Source organism: Lissotriton helveticus, chromosome 2_1 (genome assembly GCF_964261635.1).
Source record: "Lissotriton helveticus chromosome 2_1, aLisHel1.1, whole genome shotgun sequence".
Classification (NCBI taxonomy): Eukaryota; Metazoa; Chordata; class Amphibia; order Caudata; family Salamandridae; genus Lissotriton; species Lissotriton helveticus.
Window position 1 is genome coordinate 1,928,289,726 of NC_136059.1, and position 13,631 is coordinate 1,928,303,356.

The 13,631-nt window shown below is 45.5% G+C and overlaps 1 protein-coding gene across 1 annotated transcript in view; it reads right to left on the reverse strand.

The window, feature by feature from the left end:
- The window catches only part of MGAT4D (MGAT4 family member D), a 707,335-nt gene that overhangs the window by 191,400 nt on the left and 502,304 nt on the right, over positions 1–13,631 (reverse strand). The window lies entirely within an intron of this gene.

A 13,631-nucleotide genomic window follows, 5' to 3' on the forward strand; every position in this document is an offset into this window, starting at 1 on the left:
CCACAGGGAAAATAAGAAAATGAACAATCAGCAGGATATTCAGCCATTCCACCACCCCATGTCAATAGCTTTCTGGGTCAGTTCAAAGTCACCAGCTTCTCTCTCTAGACTAATCGAATAAGTTCCCCCTTACAGAATGGCTATAAGCACCTGGGCACTGCATGTTCTACCGTGCTCACCATAATCAATATTAGGGCAACATACACTTATTAAAAGACTCATTTACACCCTAAGGAATGACACTATAACTTACAATGCATATACAGTAAGACAATAAAAAAAAAATACATATACTTTTATGGGAAACAATAGAAAAAATATCATGCAAACAATGACATTTGTTCATACAATTTGGGAACACCTATAATGTTTGAAAATTTGCTTGCAAAAGCATTCAATTAAATTGTGTGTGAATGGATGTTGGTGAATTATTTAAGGAAAATATTTGTTTTAAGGTGGCTATTTAACTGGGAGTAGAGCAGTCAATCACTGTGAGGCACAATCAGTCTGCATGCAGGAGTATTAAGGTGCCCTGTGTGCCCATCGACAAAGAATCATGATGAGCTCTTTAAATTTAGCGCAATATGAGATCCATACTATCTCCATATACCACTCTATACACACTTTCAATACATATCTCTCTACTGCCACTAAGTCACCACAGTGCCAAAATGTCATGACCTAATCAAGTTCTGCCTCCTTAGAGAAACGTCGTAGTAGAGAAGCGCTTCTGGACATCTTGAATTTTAAGGCTCGCTACTAGAAGCTGGCAACCCCAGCCCTAGAAAGTTTTTGCAATTTGAACCCGAAAACAATACACAAAAAAGCAAAAACGAGTATACATCAAACAGAGACACAAATTATGAAATATGTTATTTATTTCACAGTAAAAAATATATACAAAAGTAAAAACTTTTCAAAATGTGTTTTAATTTAAAAATAACTAAGTGAGCTTTTTTTCATTCTAGCATATGATTTCATTTTGTTTTTGTTTCTAGTACATGATCTTTTTCGTCAGGACAATCTAGTGCTTCAGTCGAGGTCACCAATCATCCATACTGGATTCTGTTAACTATACATGTGCTGCTCCATAAAATAATCTAGGAGTTTAAACTTATTTTTTAACCTTCCGTATCAGATTCTTGCATATTTACAGAGGGTCTTAGTTTTTTTTAATTTTCCGTGTTGCTTTGTTATGTATCTATTAGTCTACTCATATATTTCATTGTCTAAGTAGTTGCGAACACCCTTAATAAGCATTGTGGATCCCCCTCCCCCGACCTCCACCCCTGCAGCTTATGAACCTCTGAGCAAGAGACTTCCAGAATCCATTCGTTCAAACTGAACACCACTCTTAGAAAGGTATAAAAGAACAGTGCCACGTTGCTTCAACACATAATGCGATTATCTGAGGGTTGGAATCTAAGTCAATAATTTGCAGAACAAGTACACAAACGAAGTATGTCAGGAGGTGTCTTATGTGTACACAAGGTGATGAAATGGACTTAATGCATTCTTGTCTGCAGACTATTTGCATTGCACATATTTACCAGCTTAGACCATGCAGTCTGTGATTACAAAGCATAAATCACCAAACAATGCACTGAGATTATAATGTAATTGTCAGGCTTAGAGGAAGAACTAACAGCACAATATTTCTAGGAGAACGAAGGGTTGTATCATGATGGGCTTGGCTGTCTCAGTGCATGGCCAAGCGACTGTTTTATGTATCTGCATAGTGTATAGTGAATTTCTTGAGTTAGTGCTTTATTTTCATATATTACAGCTAGGAATCCCTTAGCAAAGTTTGCCTCTTTTTGTTTCTGAGCTGACCTGTCTGAAAATAGCGGACTATCTTAGGGAAATATCAGGGAAAATATATTGACTTTATGCACAACAGGCACATAAATCAAGCGCTCAACAACAAAATAAACTACAGGCGCTCAACAGCAAAATTATAATGCGGAGGTGTATTTATTTGCATTATCATAGTAAAAAAAAAACAACGTCGACGGACGGTTTCCCAGAGGTAAAACAGACTCGGTTTATTTTTGCCCTCTGCTGGGATTAACACCAGAGTTAATTACAGGGCCGAGAACAAATTAGTTAGATAACAGGCCAGGTTCTTGCTACGAGAAAAGGACAACACTTCAAACAAGCAGCTGCATTCTCGACATCTTTTCCAAATAGGGATGTTAAAAGCTACTGTCACAGCTAATATTTTTAGGCCGGATCCCCTTTTTTTGTCCAGGGAGGGCCGCCAATCAAAGGCTGCACCCGATGCCTCCAGCTTTAGAAATACATAATTATCAGAGGCAAAAAGGCCCAAATGGAAACTGCAAATAATTGCAGCCATTTTCTCATACAGTGGGATTAGGTTGCTTGCCTGAAGGCCTTCATAGCCACGTCCTAGTAACGCCAGCCAGCAGTTCCCTTGGCAAGAGGCTCCTGGGAGTGAGTTTAACACAGCGACTGTGACTACTGGAACCAGGAAGCAAACGCTCCCGCCAAAGAGCTTTTCAATTCCTTATTGATCAGGAAAGGTTTCTCATGGACGAGACAAAGAAAGGGAAGTGGCATACTCTTATAGCTTGATCGAATAAAGAGGTTGTCTGCTAGTTTTTTTTCCCTCAAATGATTTAAGTTTCTCACAAAAATCTATAATAAATACATTTCTCTCACATCCGACTATTGGTACAGCTGAGTGCTGCCAATTCCTTCTGGAGAAAGGCAATTGTCTCATCATCAGCCATTGTCTTCAAGGATGAGTACGTTGTAATTCTCCTAATCTATATTTAAATGGGTCAGTGAAGTGATATTGATCCTACCATTCGCCTAAAAAATACCGTATACATTTTTGGGGTTAAGGGGAGAACAGACTTTTGCTCGTACGAAAAAGTGGAGATTTTCCATCTCTTCAAAACGGTTCAGAGTCATAAGGTACATACAAGCCCCCCTACCCCAAATCTCAGAACCCCTCCTAAAGCCCTCCTAAAATTGTGTCTGCCTGACCACCTCACACACGTACAAAGACCCTGGTAGAGGTTGAGCCATCTGAGCAGCTGCCTATATAATGCCACGAATCCTAATAAATAGTCTCTTTCAGATGGCTGAATTCCTAAAAGGCTCCTCTCCCTGCTATATATGACAAGTGCACGTGCAAAGCAAGTACAGGTGCCAATGCTGTTAGCAAGAGAAGAGCCTTTGTTTGAAGGTTTCACAGTTTTTTCTTGTAATGAAGTACAAATCAAAGCATCACTAACAGAATATTAACCAGAGTCCACCATTTTGATCTTTAGCATAACGAATCAATCAAGAACATGTTTGAAGCTTTTTCCCACACAAGTCTAATTTCAGTAGGTACAAATGTTACATCAGGACCCATATTCCTTAAAGGGCGCATTTTCCCTGATTGCACCATGGTGCACCTTTAACCCCTTGGCTGTGGGGCACATTCCCCTGCTGTGCTGGGGGGCGTGCACAGCGCCCCGATGCTCATGACGAGCTCAGCTCGTCATGAGCCACGGTTCTCGTGTGCTCATGACGAACTGAGCTCATCACGACCATGCCCGTTTAATGGAACGCTCAGCACAGCAGGGGAATTAGCCCCGCGTGTGAGCGTTCCAGCTGAGCTCATCATGAGCATGGGAGGGGTTAAACAAGTATGTGGGCTGCAAACAGGGAAAACGTGCCCTATTGTGATGAATGTGGTGCACTGGCGGAAGCACATTCAAGTGAAATACAGAGTAACTCTTTAAAAGTTGCTCCATAATTCACAGTGCAAGTGGCAACCCATCTGCACTTTCAACAGGAATTACAAATCCCCTTGCAGGCGGATGCAGTGAGAGATTACACCCATCCGCAGGGGAAATGTCAGAAGGTCCAAGGGTCCCCATTTTACCCTTTGAGTGGGCTACCCTTAGGGCGCCTCCTTCAGGCAAGTTTGCCTCTGCGCCCGCATTGGCAATATGGTATGGGCACAGTCAAAGTGATTTCCCCATGCAAATGACGGAACATCTTCTCACAATAGCACCGGCGCTACATGTGCAACAGCATTATCAGTATTACAGAAGCAGCAGCACAAGCATTTGTGCCCCCTTTTGTAATACCAAAGTGCCCCAGGGGGTGCACAAAGGGGCGCACATGCCCATTGTGCCTGCTGGACACTTTTTGTAATATGGCCCCAGGGCAGATGTGCCTGTACACATCTGCAATTTGTCAGGCAGTTGTCACAAAGCCACATTACAGAAGCTATATTTAAAAAAAGTGGATCACTTACAACAACGACAAGTGGAAAAGAGGAACATTGTCACTTGAGATGAATGCATGAAACTATAGAGTCAAACATGGATTAAAAACATCAAGATCTAGAGTATGCTACCAAGAAATAAACACCAAGGGCTACAGGTGGCAGTGATGCATTGTGTAGTGTGTGCCTTTTGTAGAATGTCTGAGGGAAAAAAACGGTACCATTATTTAGGTTTGTTTTCAGGAAAAGCTCTGCTTTACTTTCCACTTTGGTGTGGTAAAAGAGTGCATCGGAGTCGTACACAGTTCATTTACAGATTCATATTCATTGGAGAACTGGCATACTTTAGTTATGAGCAGGTGCTTTATGGCAGGTGTGAATTGCATACATCTTTCGGGTTGCCTGGCACAGAGTCCATGCAAACTGCATGGTTTCATTCTCCTATTCACTCACCACAACCACTGATTATCATGATTGTATAATTTCATTCAAAGCAAACAATGGAAGCAGGGCATGGCCACAACCTTCATCCCATATTTGTACCCCAGGACGCAAAGCCTTGGGTCATGTGGAGCAGCCACTGGGCTTTAAACACTCTTTAACCTACAATGTCCTGCTAAAGTAAACCGCTGCACAAGGATTTCAGACACCTAGAATGACACCGGAATTGCTGCCTCAATCCCAACTAGCACACTACATGAGGCCATGGTAGTTATGAGGTGGGGTAGCCCATTTTTATTGGTTTGGTATAAGCCAAGACATTTTGATTTTTATTAAAATTATATGTATAACATATTTACTTAAAGGGACTTTCAGTCACCTACCTTCATCCATTGGTCTGTTGTTGTGTCTTTCACATTTTGCTTCCTCCCACTACAGCATACGGCATGGGACAATGGGTCAGCCTATTTAAGCCAATAGTTAACTTTACTTTGAGTGGCTGCATTTTGCTCTTTCACAGGGAACACATCCGCACAAAAGATAAGATAGTTCCCTTCGGTGCCAGAGCTTCTGCTTTTTACTTTATAATTACTTTAGTGTTGTCTTTATGTTTGGAACCCGACGTGATCGCAGGACACTTTTGATGGGAGCAAAGAATACATTACAGCTTTACCAGATCCCATCTCCTGCTAATACTGTTGTGAATTCATTACCAAGTGGTCTTGTTTATCTGATTACTGCTATTTCCCATCAGCTCACATGAACTCTGAATATTGGCTAATCAATATTCTCTATGAGTCTGACAAACCCTGTCTTTCTTTCTCTTTCATTATTTCTCTTTTGCCTTCTCTCTTTCAATATTTCTTTCTTCCCTTCTTCATTTCCTTCTTAACAGCTTTCTTTTCTTCATTCCTTTTTCTTTCATTTATCTTGCCTTCCTTCCTTCTTCCTTTTTTCTTTCTTTCCGTTCTTCCCCTCTCCCTTTCCCCTTCCTTCCCTCCTTTCTTGTCTCCTTTCTTACTTGCCTTATTTTCTTGAATTTTTTTCTTTCTTTTCTGCCTTCTTTCTCTCTTGCATTCTTACGCAAAGAAAATCAATCAGGAATTTGTAGAGCGCACTACTCACCCGTGAGGGTCTGAATGCGCTAGGAGGGGGCGGGGGATGCTGCTATTACTCGCACAGCCAGGTCTTGAGTAGCCTCCTGGAGGTAAGTAGGTCTTGGGTCTGCCGTAGGAGGATGGTGAGGGTGTTCCAGGTCTTGGCGGCGAGGTAGGAGAATGATCTGCCGCCGGAGTTTGCTCTTTGGATGCGGGGGAAGGTGGCGAGGGCGCGGTAGGCAGAGCGGAGCTGACGGTTCGGGGTGTAGAAGGTGAGTCGTCTATTGAGGTATGCTGGTCCGGTGTCATGGAGTGCCTTGTGTGCGTGGGTGAGGAGCTTGAAGGTGATCCTCTTGTTGACGGGCAGCCAGTGCAGGTCTCTCAGGTGGGGTGTGAAATGGCTGTGTCGTGGGATGTTGTGGATCAGGCAGTCGTTTCAGTAGTTTGGCCAGGTCTCCCACGTAGAGGGCATTTCCGTTGTCCAGCCTGCTGCTGACGAGGGCCAGGGTAACCGTTTTTCTTGTGTCAGTGGGAATCCATCTGTAGATCTTGCGGAGAATGCAGAGGGTGTTGAAGCAGGAGGATGAGATGGCGGTGACTTGCTTGGTCAAAGAGAGTGTTGAGTCGAGGACAAACCCAGGTTGTGTGCGTGGTCGGTGGGCGTTGGAGCTGTTCCCAGGGTGTTCGGCCACCAGGAGTCCTCCCAGGCTGAGGGGGTGGAGCCGAGCATGAAGACCTCTGTCTTGTCCGAGTTCAGCGTCAGACGGCTGTTCTTCATCCATTCGGCGACGGCTTTCATTCCTTCGTGGAGGTTGGTCTTGGCGGTGAGGGGATCCTTGGTGAGAGAGAGGATCAGCTGAGTGTCATCGGCATTGGAGATAATGTTGAGGTTGTGCAGTCTGACGACGTTGGTGAGCAGGGCCATGTAGATGTTGAACAATGTCGGGCTGAGGGGTGATACCTGGGGTACGGCAAATATTATCTTGGAAGCTTCGGGACGGAAAGGGGGGAGGCAGACGCTCTGGGTTCTGCCGGTGAGGAAGGAGGTGGTCCATTCCAGGGCCTTGTCTTGGATGCCTGCGTTGTGGAGGCGTGTGCGTAGGGTGCGGTGGCAGACCGTGACGAAGGGGGCTGAAAGGTCCAGAAGGATGAGGGCCGCGGTTTCGCCGCTGTCTAGCAGGCCCCTGAGGTCATCCGTGGCGGCGATGTGGGCAGTTTCAGTGCTGTGGTTGCTGCGGTACCAGGACTGGGACGGGTCCAGGATGTTGTTTTCCTCGAGGTAGCGGGTCAGCTGTTTGTCAACGGTTTTCTCGATGACCTTTGCCGGTAACGGGAGCAGGGAGATGGTCCGGATGTTCTTAAGGTCCCTCTGATCTGCCTTGGGTTTCTTGAGCAGGGTGATGATCTCGGCGTGCTTCTAGCTTTCTGGGAAGGTCACGGTCTGGAAGGAGATGTTGATGGCCTTGCGGAGATAGGGTGCGATGGTGGCGCTGGCTTTGTTGAAGATGTGGTGTGGGCACAGGTCTGACGGGAAGCCAGAGTGGATGGTGTTCATGACTTTGATGGTGTTGTCATTGTTGATGTTCGTCCAAGTGAGAAGGTGGTCGTTGTGGGTGGTGCTCGTGGGATCTGAGGTGTCGTTGGCTGTCCTGGTGATCTGGTCGTCGAAGCTGTCGTACATGTCTGTGATCTGGCGATGGAAGAAGGTGGCCAGGGAGTTGCACAGGTCTTGCGATGGTGGGATGTCGTTGGTGTTGAAGATGGGGTTGGAGAGTTCCTTCACGATGTTGAAGAGCTCTTTGCTGTTGTGTGTGTTGTTGTCGAGGCGGTCCTTGAAGGAGGTCCTTTTGGCGGATCTGATGAGGTGGTGGTGGTGTTGGCGCATGGCGTTCTTGAGGGCTGCATGGTTCTCCGGTGTCTGTTCGCGGTGCCATTTCTTCTCTAGTCTTCAGCAGGTTTGTTTGGATGTCTGGAGGCCCGCGGAGAACCAGCTGGCGTTCTTGTTGGTGTGTCTGTTAGTGGGTTTCTTGATTGGGTGAGGGTGTTGGTGCAGTCGTTGATCCAGCGCTTGAGGTTGCTGGTGGCGGCATCTGGGTCGGTGGGGTCAGCGGGTGGGCTTCGGGCGAGGGCGTTGTTTAGCTGGTCTTCTGTGACTTTGCTCCAGCAGTGGTGGGGGATCTGTTGGGTGCGGTGGTGCGTGGTGGGTTTCTGGAAGGTGAAGTGGATGCAGTGATGGTCGGTCCAGTGGAGTTCGATGGTGTGGCTGAAGGAGACGTGGGAGCTTGCGGAGAAGATGGGGTCAAGTGTGTGGCTGGCAGAGTGGGTGAGCGTTGAGACGAGCTGTCATAGTCCGAGGTTGGCCAGGTTGTCGATCAGGGTGGTGGAGTTGGTGTTGTTGTTCTCGAGGTGGAAGTTCAGGTCTCCGAGGAGGATGTAGTCCGTGGAAGCAAGGGCGTGCCTGCTGATTAAGTCGGCGATGGAGTCGCCAACTGATGTCGGGATCCCGGGGCCTGTAGATCAGAGTTCCTCTGAGGGTGGTGTTGGGATTGGTGTGGATCTGGAAGTGCAGGTATTCAGCAGAGCTGAGGGTGTCATCTGTGCTGGTCAAGACCTTGAGGGTGGACTTGTGGATGATGGCGATTCCTCCTCCTATTCCGTTGGCGTGGTCTCTGCAGGTGATCTTGTTGCCGTCCAGGATGGCTATGGCGATGTCCGGGGCCGAGGAGTCGTTTATCCAGGTCTCTGTCAGGAAGGCGACATCCGGGGAGGATGTGTCGAGCAGGTCTCAGAGTTCGATGGGGTGTTTGTGTGCGGAGCGGGTGTTCAGGAGTATGCATCTGAAGTGGTTTTGTCTTGTTCTGGCAGGTGGATTGGCGGGTCGGATGCTGGTGAAGCTGCAGTTCCGGCAGGAGAAGGGTCCTTGGGTGTGTTTCGGGGCGCCAGGAAGCAGTTGTGTGATCGTCCGGCATTGAGTGTGTGGAGGGTGCTGGCATCGTAGCAGAGGTGGGCGTCGTGGCGTTCGTGGGGGCCAGGGGGTCTGGGTCCAGGTGCGGGTGGGTGCAGACGTGCTTGCCTTAGGCGTACCTTCGGTGCGCCAGCGGCGCAGCCTCCATATAAGGGAAGGTGGGAGGGAGGAGCAGCTGGGAGGCGGGAGCGGGCGGTGAATGGGTGAGCATGGGGGCAGGACGCAGCGGCGGGAAGAAAAGGGTGAGGGACGGTGGGGGGAACAGAGGCAAAACAGGGCACGGAAAATTAGCAGGAGGGAAAGAAAAGGGAATTAGGCAATGCAAAACAAGACCAGTACAGCCAAAAACAATACAGTAGCGTGTGGAGCGACCTGCCTGGGAGCAGGGTCAAAGAAAAGAGTCTTGAGTCAACGCCAGACCAATTGGCTTTTTTTTATATGTGTTGGCCAAGGCCTTTTGATTTTGCTAAAATCATGTGTACAACATACATATTATGGGGGTTTTCAGATAGAGTTCATACATCAGTTTATGTTTACGTCAATCAGATTTTTTGTTCCACCCACTCCTAAATGCACCAAAGAGCAATGTGTCATCCTACTTCAGCAATTTGCTAACTTCACCATGACTCATGGCATGCTGCCCTTACACAAGAAGCACACCCGCACACAAAGTGTTTCCCTTCAGTGTCATGGAGTTCTATAGTAAATTCTGCTTTTTCGAGACCAAAAACATTTTTGCATTTAGTAAATCTTTTTTTTAGATTGATGAGGACCCAGCAGCTTCTTGAACAGTAACGTTTAACCAAATCTATGACCAAACAAAACAAGAACTTCTAAAATCATGGCGGCCATGGCCAGACCTATTGGCTTTGCCAATGCTTGTTTTAAATTGTATGCTCTGCAAAGCTATCTTCCACATCCTTACGAGAGACCCTTAGAGTCACAGCATGCAATCTGAGCATTGGTAAAACAGAACAAACAAGCTTCGCTGCACTGTAAATATGCTCAACATGATAAAGGTTTCAGGGAAATAAATCTGCCTTTATTATGCTATCAGTCCGACTGAACGGAGCCACAACTGATTTAGATCTCTCACAGAAGCACAGAAGGCAGCCCAGCACATGCCGCTGGAAACAGCTCATTACCTGTCCTCTTGGTGAACCGGGCGCTGAGACTGTCTGCAGATAAGTTCATCTAAAGGAATATATGGGCAGCCAAACAAATAGTGGCAGCTTATTGGAGAAAGGACCAGATGCCAGGCTTAAGGAACTGGTTGCTAAGGATGTGGAAAATACTCGTCTGTAAAACTGTCTCCTATGCTGCTCAGGATAGACATGAACTCTTCGTTGGATAGTGAGTGTAGCTTTCAAAAGTGCAGTGTGTGCAGTAGAACATGAATCTTTGGGCCTGAGGAGGCTCTCTGCACAACAGATATGTTTGCATTTACTACTCAAATGGAGTTATAGGAGCTGATTGTCCTATTGGCATTAGGGCCTGTACCACCCTTGCTAAAGCACTGAATTGTGGCTGCCATTTTTGTAATGTGTTCAAAAGAGCAACACAATATATATCTGCTCTACTAGTCTCAGAGTGAGCGGGGTCTTCGATTGGTGCGAAAGACAAAGTTCATCTCATGTCATGTTATGTGTTGCATAGCTAATTCAAACTAACAGGGCAGGCTTTAGAGCTGGTGGTGCCTGGTGCGATCATCTTTGTTGTTGCCCCCCGGCAACGACCTCCTTCTCAACAGATTCCCTCACTAACATCCTCCTACACTGCCCCTCATCTCTCGATAGCCCATCTCTCATATGTATTTAACTGCTTTTACAGCATTACTCATACCTAAGTAGGAAGTCAGAGCGATGTACATTATACACATGTGTACATATTATGCCGGGGTAATGACTCATATAAGTGTGTAAATCAATGTATAGAAAATATTACATTAGACAATGAGGATTACGAGGTGTATGAATCATATGCAATCTATACAGGTAGGCATTGTATGTTAAGACTGCTTGGTCTGGAGAAACAAAAACTAAGGATGTAACTCTAACAAGGTGGTTGGAATTGCCTTTACTAATAACAATGTATTACTATCCAAAGGAATTATTTTTAGCAACCTTAGAATAATGAAGGATTGGGGAAACAAAACAAACGGCTAAACCCATGCCTTGCAGTTTGCATGCTGCTATTTGATTCTGGTTCAGAGCTCACTGTGCTATAATATAATTATTATGAGTGGGCGAGTGGTTGAAAAGTTTCAGTGCTCCGTCCATCATCTTGTTGTGCTTGCTATGTTCGCCCTAAGTGGACGAGGGTATGCCTAGACATGGGTCACTTGCTGCCTGTGCCACTGGATTCAAGCTAGCCTGGCTGATGAGAGGTGATACCCTGAAACCGGTCCCAGGATGTTTGTTTCTGATTCAAGGAGAACCTTGCTTAGCACTTCAGGCTGGATTGTTCCCATAAGGACCAGGGTCAAGACTGATTTCCATATTGCTGGGTCCAAACTGGAGTGGCATGGTGAGCAAAAGAACAATGGATTCAAGCCAGATCTGTTGCCTGGGTGTGAGTGGTTGAAAAATGCCAGCGCTTCGTCCGTCATCTTGTTGTGCTTGCTATGTTCACCCTAAGTGGGCGAGGGTATACAGAGACATGGGTCCCTTGCTCACTGTGCCACTGGATTCAAGCTAGCCGTTGAGAGGTGATATCCTGAAACCGGTCCCAGCATGCTTGTTTCTTGTCCAGGGAGAACTTCTCCTGGCAGTTCGGGCTGGATTGTTTCCATGAGGAACAGGGTCATGACTGATTTGCATATGGCTGGGTCCAAACTGGGGTGGCATAGTGAGCAAAAGAATGATGGATTCAACCCAGATCTCTTGGCTGGGGGTGAGTGGTTGAAAGTTTCAGCACTCCGTCCATCATCTTATTGTGTTTGCTATTATAGAATTACACCTTACGGACTGAAAGTAACAAAAGGATCTCTGTGACAAAAGCAGTAACTCACAAAGCAATCTAGATAAAATACAATTCTGTGATCTGCATTTTACATGTTGTGCTTTGCAGCAGGAACATTATCCCACTGCGCTATTTTATGATGAGTCAAAAGAATGACTATACAAAACCAAGATCTCTCCAACAAGTATAATAAATACCAGATTTATCTTGACATGCTATCCTCTAAAAACTGATTGCTGGCAAAATAGGAACTCTGCAGCACGTGCCATTAACCCCATAAGAAGTTTGAAAATGCACCACCCTCCGTGCTTGGCGCTACGTGCGGTGGCACCATTAGCACTACCCTAAAACCAGCACTGTAAAACCCCCTGAAAGGACGAATATGGTACATTTGCTTGGTAGTAATAAAATTACGTTGTTGTCACACTCCTGCTACTGGACGTCGGAGTTTCGGAGCAGTTAATGCTTGGGAGGAGCTCTAACATATTAAGAGCTATAAGAAAACCAACATATTAATGAAGTGTGTAGTGAGGCCCGGTGAGCACAGTATTTATCCCTGGACGTTGCTGTATGTTGAAACTATTAGAATAAAATCAAACATTTTAAAAAACTTTTTTTCTTGACCCTATCCATAACTATCAAAACTGAATAACTGTCTAAAAGAAAACTAAGTCCTGTGGATTTCGTTACTTCGTTTTCTGATCCTGTTCTTTACAAACTCAACCAAATGCCTATAACCCAGCAGATTATTCAATCTGGGATTTAAAGTCACTGTGTCTAATAGTCTGACACATTTACAGGGTTCGGGCCAGAAGTACATTAAGTCTCACAATAGCATCTACCTCACTCCTTGTACCATGTCATACCCTTTGTCTTTGGATGAATAACTAAATTGACACAGGTATTGTATCACTAGTTCACCGCTTGGCGTCAAGGTGGTACCTTTCTATTAGAAGACAACATTTGACTACCCTTAAAAGTAGTGAATGACGGAGAAAGTTACACATCAGATTTGATATTAGTGAATAGGCAGTAATATTTCTTACAGCGACGGGAGCTTTAATAACACTCTAGTGATCTATGCACATGTTACATTTGCCTCCTCTTTAAAAGGGTAACAGAGAAGAAACACTCACGGTTTGCAGTAAGAGGGTATACTGTTTTGCGGGGGGTTGCCTACACGATCCAATCAGTTGCAGAAGAACATACTTAATCATTTCTGAATCAATGGTATTGTGATCCATCTACATTATGAGAGCTGCAATGGCCTTGGTGGGCTACCAGAGGTGCTATGAAGTACCACAGTCTGTGCAAGCGTGCTCTCTGCGTGATAGAACTGAATGGAAACCACTGAGGACCATAGACATTACGTATCAGGACATTTCCACAATATCCGGAGAAGGGGTCAAATCCTTCGATACATCAGGCCCTCTATGTCTTCAGAGACATGAGCCTGAAATTAGTAAGTGGAGCTGTAGCACTGATTTCCCGATCTGCTGTCATTACTGGAGCCAGCCCAATCCACATCAGACATACCTTCTTGCCTGATTGTGACCTTAAAGGATCTGTCACTGTCAGGGCCCGCCATCGATTAGAATATTGTTGCGATTGTCAATGCACTCCAAGGAACTGATCGCACTAGAGTAGATGTAGCAATGCTATACATTATTAAAGCTAGGAAACACTCTCCTCAGCAATCTTCGTAGTAGCTTTATATAAGCAGTATCTTCATATACAACTTTATATAAAATATAAAAAATTAGAAGTTGATCCCTAGGTTCTACAAGTCAAGATTACGGTGCTACCGTAAGAGACTCTTCCAAAGTCTGGCAGCCATATAAGCATGCCTAAGAGACCTTAAAATATTCAAAAATTGACCTGAAAATCTGCAGCGCTCAATCAAGGGAGTGCAGAGTGC